At 51.2% G+C, this 7920-nt stretch overlaps 1 protein-coding gene across 2 annotated transcripts in view; it reads left to right on the top strand.

The window, feature by feature from the left end:
• The first annotated feature begins 5536 nt into the window (after positions 1-5536).
• DCAF1 (DDB1 and CUL4 associated factor 1) overlaps positions 5537-7920 on the top strand; it is a 94152-nt gene continuing 91768 nt past the window's right edge. For both annotated transcript variants that reach the window (XM_029241991.1, XM_029241990.1), the window contains exon 1: positions 5537-5674. The gene's annotated coding sequence lies outside the window, so the exon portion shown is untranslated. The remainder of the gene's footprint in view (positions 5675-7920) is intronic.

Here is a 7920-nt window from a genome sequence, read left to right as displayed (position 1 = left end):
TGGATGGATTGCGCTGAGGGGAAGATCTGGTCCCCAGCTCAGAGGTCTTAACCTCTTTTTGCCATGGAACATCCAGAACACCAGTGAAAAGGACCTTTATATGTACTTATTTGGGGCAGGGCCCTCCTTTCCCACCCTCCCCCTGGGTCTTGAGGGACAAACCCATAGCCAAAGACCACAGCCCCAAGCCCCAGCTGTTCTCACCTCCTGGCAATGACCAGAATCTGAGAAACTGTCTTCTTCCCCAGGTCTCCAACAGATCCCTTCACCCCCTACAACCTAAGCCCTTCAAGACTCCTCTCCAGAGTCCAAAGGCCACTTCTGAAGCCTTCCATCTCCCCAAGTCATGCCCAGTAGTCCCTGATTGTCCCGGTCCCTGGTCCTGTAGGAAGCAACCAGCTTTGTGACTTCACAAAAGGCTATCCTGTGACAAGTTTGGGCCTGGTGAAGCAGGAGCTGGGCAGAGGGGCTCCCCCCAGGAACATCATGTGACTTTTCATGGAGAGACACCCCTACCTCTGAGGGAATGAAGAGGAACTGCCTCATAGTAAGAGCCCAGGACACCCTCTGCACCTAGAAACACCTCCCCTTGATAACTTCGGCTCCCAGGCCTAACTGGATACTCCTGGCTATATCTGGCAATATCTCTTTGGGGTCCAGGTCCAACGTGGCCAGGTTTGGGGGTGGGGCAGTAGGTGATTACTTCAGGTGGTGGTGGTGGATCTCTGACATCTGAATTGACGGTCAGATCAGCTTTCTTCCATCAAAGTCATTCTGCTCCAGGCCTTTCAAAGTGAAAGAACTGATAGGGTGGGAAGCTTTATCTGACCTGAGTCTTCCTCAGGGTCTACTCCAGCAGTCCCCAGAGTACCTTCAGGTGGGTCAGGCCAGAGATCCCTGAGTCCTGTAGAAAAGTCTTGTGCTTACAAACAGGCATTGTCAAAATCCAAGGGCTTCTCTCTCCAATGCTGACTCCACTGTTGTTTCTTCCCGGAAGGATTTACAATTCTAAAAACCTGAGGCAAAAGAGGTTCCTTACCTCCCCTGTACCTGTTCCCCAAGCTCTAACTCTTACCTGGAGCATAGCCTCTGGGAAGAGCAGGGCCCCAGGAGTCAGCAAGGATGATAACTGGCAGCCAGGCTCGGGGATCTGACAGGTCCTGGGAGTAGATGGAGGGCAGAATTTGGGGCTTTTCATGCTCCAGCCCCTGTCTGTGCTGGGCGGGTCCATTGTGAGGGTGGCCCAGGGGACACCATCTCTGGCCATCCTCTCTGGACTCTACTTTGATTGTGACATCGCCATCCTGCCAGAGGACCCCAGGGAAGACAGTGAATGCACTCTGGGCAGGGTTCCAGATGCAGGCTTCATCTCAGCAGGGAGGCAGGGTCGACAGGCTGGTTTGGGGAGGGCAACATGTCTGAATTCACATCTAAGGAGCTCCTTGGCCTTGACTGCCCTCACCCTTGATTGACGGCAGCCTTTTCAGGCATGAGGAGGCCTAGGAGCAGATCCTCTTAAATCCACACTCTGATATGGGGATATATGTATATGTATAGCTGATTCACTTTGTTATAAAGCAGAAATTAACACACCATTGTAAAGAAATTATACGCCAATAAAGATGTTAAAAAAAAAATCCACCCTCTGACCCACGCAGTTTTTAGTTCTGTGCTGGGACAGAGAGTAGACAGATGGTCCCTAAGAGTGGTTACTCCACTACTTCCCAATGTGTCTGAAAATGTGTCCCAGGATTTTTCTGGTAAGGAGCTCATTTCTCATTTTGATGAGGAAAGCTTGAGCTCTTCCAGCAGGCAGTAGTACCGGGGGCAAAGAGAAATCAGCCAGGGCTGAGGTAGTCCTGAAGAACAGCAATAGGGTCAGCCACAGACCAAGAGTAATCACAATAGAAATAGCCACCACTTAGCTAGCACCTCCTGTGTGCCAGAACCCAAGCTAAGCACTTTACAGGCATGGTTCCACTTAGTCCTCATAACAATGCTAGAAAGGAGGTGTTATTCCCATTTTCCAGCTGGAGAAACTGAAGCTCGAGAGGTGAAGTAATTAGGCCAATTACGGGAGCACTAGTGTTAGGATGCAGGTCTGTCTACCTCCAAAGCTAGACTCAAGTGCTGACCTATCTCCTTCTGCAAACTCTGCCCAATAAAGAGGCAAAGAAACTATTTTCTTATCTGTCACCATCGGTGATAGGGTTAAAGAGAGAACGGGGAGAAGGGAGGACTTTGAGCCTGATATTACCCAGATCAGCTTTCGGATAAGGCAACCTTGACTGCTTGGCCCGTCTAATCTTTAATGAGACCCATTGGGAGGCAGCTGTTCTGATTTACTTCTATTTTGCAGGTGATTTAAGTGAGGCCATGGGGGCCATCAAGGGGAGTCCTTGGGGCCTGTGGCTGAGCAGTGGTTCTGAGGTGGGGCTGCTAGATAATATATAGAATGTCCGGTTCAATTTTAATTTCAGATAAAGAATAATTTAAAATATATAAGCATGTCCTCAATATTGCATGGGGCTCTTCTGGGGGCTCCTCACTCTGGCTGGGATCCTGGTATGTGGGAATTGGGGCGGGGCTGGGGGGTCGTTGCTTCATTTCTCACCTGAGTCTTAGGCCCCTCTATGAACTTGTGCCTGTGGGAGCAGGAGACGGTACTGACTTCTGGAGACTGCAGCATCTGTGGCCACTGGACGAGGTGGAGCCTCAGTTTCTCACTCTGTGAAATGAGAATGGTGGATGTGGATGCAGTCATACGGGGTGGTTGCTTTGCACACCTCTTGGGCAACAGGGGTAGTGTTCCATCTTTCTAGGAGGCTGTAGGGGCTCCCAGGAAGGGGGAGGGCACCAAGTGATTGATTGAATTCCCTTTTTTGTCCAGGCTGGGGTCCCCAGAGCCTGGAAGCCCCGAGCCTCTCCTCGGTGGCTCCTGTGACTCCCGGACACTTGCAGTAGCAGTCTTGCTCAGCAAACAGAGTGGGAATAGATGTGGGACAGGAGGAGGCACAGGAGTTGTGGTGGCACCAGGGTGGCGAAGGGCTAATGGGAGCACCTGGGTCTGGTGAACCTGGAAGTAAGTGAAGGGAAAGAAGGGGTGGTGGAAAAGGGAAGAGGGGGAGATGGGGGAGACAGAGGATAGGGGAAAGAGGAGGAGCATCCTGAAGCTCAGAGGACGTGGTGCTGTTGATTTTCCTACCCCAGTGCATGGGCATGTGTGGGGATGAGGGCAGGTCGGAGCATACCTAAGTCTGTAGCCCTTCGTGCTGGGACCAGGGCTGGGCTGCTCTTGCTCTCCCTTTGCCACTGGGCAGCCCTGCAAGCATGACTTCTTGCCCTTTTGGATGGTGGCTGCTGCTTTTTGAGGCATACCATAAGGGGAGATGGGCACACGCAGAGCAGAGGGAGAGTCCAGAAATGTTCTTCTAAAGAGGCCAAGGAATCTCTTTATCCAATGATTCAGGTGTGATGTGCCAGGTCAAGATGGGTGTGGGGGCCTGATTTATCTGTAGCTTTGTACTTGCACGTACTTAGATGTGAAAGTGTTGGCTGTGAGGACTGGTGCCAGTGCATGGTAGTGCATGCTTGTGTCTCTGGCACACGTTACCTTGGCCTACGAAATGTGACAGTGAGTGTGCTTGAAATGTGTCTGCAGCCCAGAAAACCTGAGGGCAGTCTTTTCTCCTTCCCAGAGCGGGAGTCTGGAAGTGCCTGCAGGTCTGCGGCTGCAGGTATGTGGGGGGGCTTTTGGCAGAGGTATGGGGGGCACAGGCATTATAGAACAGAGATTATGGAGGAAGCAGTTGCTAGACAGGTCTTATATAGCTCCTGTTCTGCTTCCCTAGCCTCCTGGGCCCTGGCTTCTCCAAAGGCCCTCTGGCATGCCCCTTATTCCCATCATTTACCCAGGGCCCCAGGCTGATTTTCTGAAGGGGAGCAGTGCCATCTGGTGGCAGGCTGAGGCTGTGCCAAGGGGAGGCAAGCTGGAACCTGGGTTCCCACAAGGGATCTGCGTTTCAGGACCTCAGTCAGTGGGCAAGTCACCACCACACTGGCTAGATCATGGAAAAAGGGAGGGTATCTAAGGCTTGAGTGCTCCACTCTCATGCATTTTGGGTTCATGACCCGGGGAGGCATGGCAGGAAAGTCAGGTGAAGGATTGCTGTAGCACCGATGTAGGAAAGTTATCAGTCCAGCCTGTGGACCCATGAACCTGGGCCCCATTCCTTGGGCCACCAATCTGGGCTCAGATTTCTCATCTGTGTAGGCGGCAAACTGTACCTACCCTGTGGGGTGGTAGTGAGGGTTATATGAAAAAGTGTGGTTAAAACACTTGGCTCAGAGCTATATAAAGTCAGAGGTAATGGTAGTGGCCATTACAGGCAAAGTCCCAGAAGCACAAAGAAGAGAGCTATGTGTTGTGGCAGGTGAAAGCGTTGCAGAGAGGTGGCACATCTGCCACACTGCCACCCAACATTCTAGAATTTTGTGCCTGAGTATCACATGTTTCAAGTTATATACTTAAGAGGAGGGAGGTCTCTTTTCTGGAAAGCGGGGAATGGGGTCCGGTGGGGAACAGAATCAAGAGACCCAGCACCCAGGCTCTGGCTAGCTTCTTAATCTAGCTATGGAACCTGAGCATGGCAGACGGCTTGCTGTGTCCCATGTTCCCCATGTGAAAGTGCTGACTGTGAGGACTCCGTAAAAATGCACAGAAACTTACTCAGGACTCCCAGAGATAAAGGGTCGATAGGATCTTGTCAGGGAGAGATTCTGCTCAGCTGTGGAGTTTACCTTTCACGTCTCCAAAAAGGGATCCCCAAGTCAGAGTCAGGAGTCGTTCTGGTTCTGCTGCTAATTGGTTGTGTGATGTGAGTCAAGTCACTCTCTCCGGGTCTCACTTTTCCCAGCTGCAAAATAAAGGAATTAGATGACCTCTGAGGTCAGCTCTGCCTTAATCTATGTCCTTTTGATTTTTTCCTTTTCTCTGCCTCACATGTAATACCTAGGATAAATATTTATTGATCCTACAGGCTAGGTCTTGAACAGGAAGACCAGAGCCTTCTGCTTAATGACTGATGTGATTTCTCATACACTTCGGGAAATATTTTCTTAGATCCTGGTAGGTTCTAGGTATAACGGGGCCAATGGGAGAATAAAACAACGGCTCTTCCCTGTCACACAGGGCCGAATAGAGTACTGGGGAGGTATCCAGCCGTTTGGGCTGGCAGAATCGAGTCTCTCGCTTTTCGCTTCCGCCTTCCTGAGCAGCCAATGAGTACGTAGCAGTTCTCGTTTACACTAAAAACTACAAACCCCAGAAGTCAACGCGCGGGGCAAAACTGCTCACACGCCAATCAAGACTTGGTGGGCTCCGCCCCTAGAGGCGGAACTTCATTTTCCACGCGACTTCGGCTCGTAGATATTCCTCCGCTTGCCCTGGCGTTCTCCTCCCGCCTCCTGCCAGCAAGCCTCGAGCCAAGTCGGGTGATGCGCGCGCGCGCGCGCAGCGTACGTAGCGAACGAGTGACGCATAATATGTGGGCCGCTCCGGAGTCGCGGTCGCGTTGTGTGTGAGTGAGGGGGAGAGAGTGCGGGACCAGAAGCGGCGTGTGTGAGCTGTGGCCGCTGGCGGGGTCAGCGGGGAGCGGCGGAGCCGCCCGGGAAGGTGAGTGGGGAAGGGAGGGAGACGGCTCTGTGGCAGGGGCGCGAGGAGACAGGGTGCATGGTCGGGCGGGAGAGTGGGCGCCGGGCTGGGGGAGGGGCGGCACCTGCCTGGGCCGCTGGCTGGGAGGGGGCGGGCCGGGCCTCCCGGGAGGCTTGGTCCGGGGCCTGACAGTACTTTTCATCCTCCAGATTCTTGGCTCAGGGGCGGGGCCTCCACGTTCTTCCTATAGTCCGCAAAAGAAGCTTTCCAAGAGTAACTCTTCCGCCCGGATTGGGGGGCAAGGGTGTGCCCACCCCTGTCTTGGGGAGGGGCGCCTCTCATTCCTCTCATCACCTTTTACCTCTCAGTCCTCCCAGTCTTCGTTACGTACGGGCCGGGGGGTGGGGGTGGGTGGCTCCATCTTCCATGTCGTATGGCGGTCCCCTGCCCATACTGTGTCTCCGCCTTTAGCTCCAGTCACCTGGGCCGGCTCTCTCCTCCCTCGGCCGCGTGCCACCTCCCCTTGCACCCGCCCGGCTCTTCGTCCGGCGAGGGGGGGCGGGCTCTCTGGGCACTCCTCCCACACACACACACACACCCGCCCCCATGATGGAGGGGAGAGGTGGAAGGAGAGGTGTCCGGGTCCTGCAGCTTAGAGCCAAACCTTGGAGTGCCCGCCAAGCTTCCCGGGATCCTGTTTCCGGGGGTTACAGTCGTTTTTAACTGGATGTCAGGCATTTGCTTAACTCCCTCTTCCTAGACGGTTTGCGTCTCACTTCCTCTTATTGCACTGTTACCGCTTGGCTTTTGCTTGTGCTGAAGAAGTAGTTTTGGTCTTTTTGAGTCCCAGATGACTCGTCCTTGACTATGTCACGTTGGCCTCAGTTTTTCCTTACTGTCTTTTCAATGAAGCCTTTTAATTAGTCTACAAGTTTTAATTATTAACAGCATTTCCTGTTCTAAACGCTTTGTTAATGTACAGAGTGAGGGGTTCATTGGCAGTGTTGTCCTGTAATCTTGTCTCAGTTTACTTTTAAGGTTTTTGTAAGCTTGCATAATTAGACTTTTTAGGAATCGATTTGCTATTCTTCTTGACGCTGTCAAGATTTGGGTTTTGTATATTACACTTATCCATTTTCGAGTGGTGATATATTTTTGGATGTAAAGGAAATAATAGATACAGAATTTGGGAACTATGAAGGAAATCCTTTTATGATCAACGTTTCTTGAGTAGTTGCTGAGCACAGTGTTTTACTATGTTATCTGCTGTACAGTAGTTAAACTTTATTGAGGAGGAATCTGGTGGAATGAACCACATGTTGGTTTGAAGTGATTGAAGTTGGTTTGTTACCAATGTTGTTTCTGTCATGGTCATGGACAGTAATAGAGTATTGTTATACATGATCTAATATGTTATACTAATTATTAGGTAAATTTTACTTGAAGCTCCAAACTTGGGTTTTTTCCCAGTGGGTTTTTTTCTTTCTTTCTTTCTTTTTTTTTTTTTTTTTTTTGCGGTACGCGGGCCTCTCACTGCTGGTGCCTCTCCCCCTGCGGAGCACAGGCTTCCGGACACGCAGGCCCAGCGGCCATGGCTCACGGGCCCAGCCGCTCCGCGGAATGTGGGATCTTCCCGGACCGGGGCACGAACCCGTGTCCCCTGCATCGGCAGGCGGACTCTCAACCACTGCGCCACTAGGGAAGCCCCGCGTGAACTTTTTTTTTAGGCTTTGGGATAGTTTTTGCCAAATAGGCCATATAGTATTGTGTATTAGAAGAGAACAGGTTTTATGGATTAACTCAGAAGTTACAAAAGGTAACAAAATAGTGGAAAATGGTAGAGCTAGGATAGTAACATATAGTGACAAAAATCTTCTACCTTTATCCTTCAGAAGATCAGTTACTTGCCACAAAAGTAATAGTTATTATCTGTTTCTTATATATTCTTCCAGGGACACACACAGACACACACAGACACACACACGCAAAAGCAGAGTGTTCTTTGCTTTTCTCACTTGACAGTGTACTGAGAGTTGGTCCAAATAAGGAAAGGAAATTCTTATTAGTTTTCTCCTACTTTATTTAGTTTTGGCTGGGTTAGGTCTTTGTTGCTGCACATGGGCTTTCTCTAGTTGCAGCAAGGGGGGGCTACTCTTTGTTGCGGTGCATGGGCTTCTCATTGCAGTGGCTTCTCTTGTTGCGGAGCATGGGCTCTAGGTGCACGGGGTTCAGTAGTTGTGGCACTCGGGCTTAGTAGTTGTGGTGCA

Source organism: Monodon monoceros, unplaced genomic scaffold, assembly GCF_005190385.1.
Source record: "Monodon monoceros isolate NGI ecotype Baffin Bay Population unplaced genomic scaffold, NGI_Narwhal_1 Super_Scaffold_3, whole genome shotgun sequence".
NCBI classification, from domain to species: Eukaryota; Metazoa; Chordata; class Mammalia; order Artiodactyla; family Monodontidae; genus Monodon; species Monodon monoceros.
Note: the sequence above shows the minus strand (reverse complement) of the source record. Positions and strands in the feature narration are given on the sequence as shown.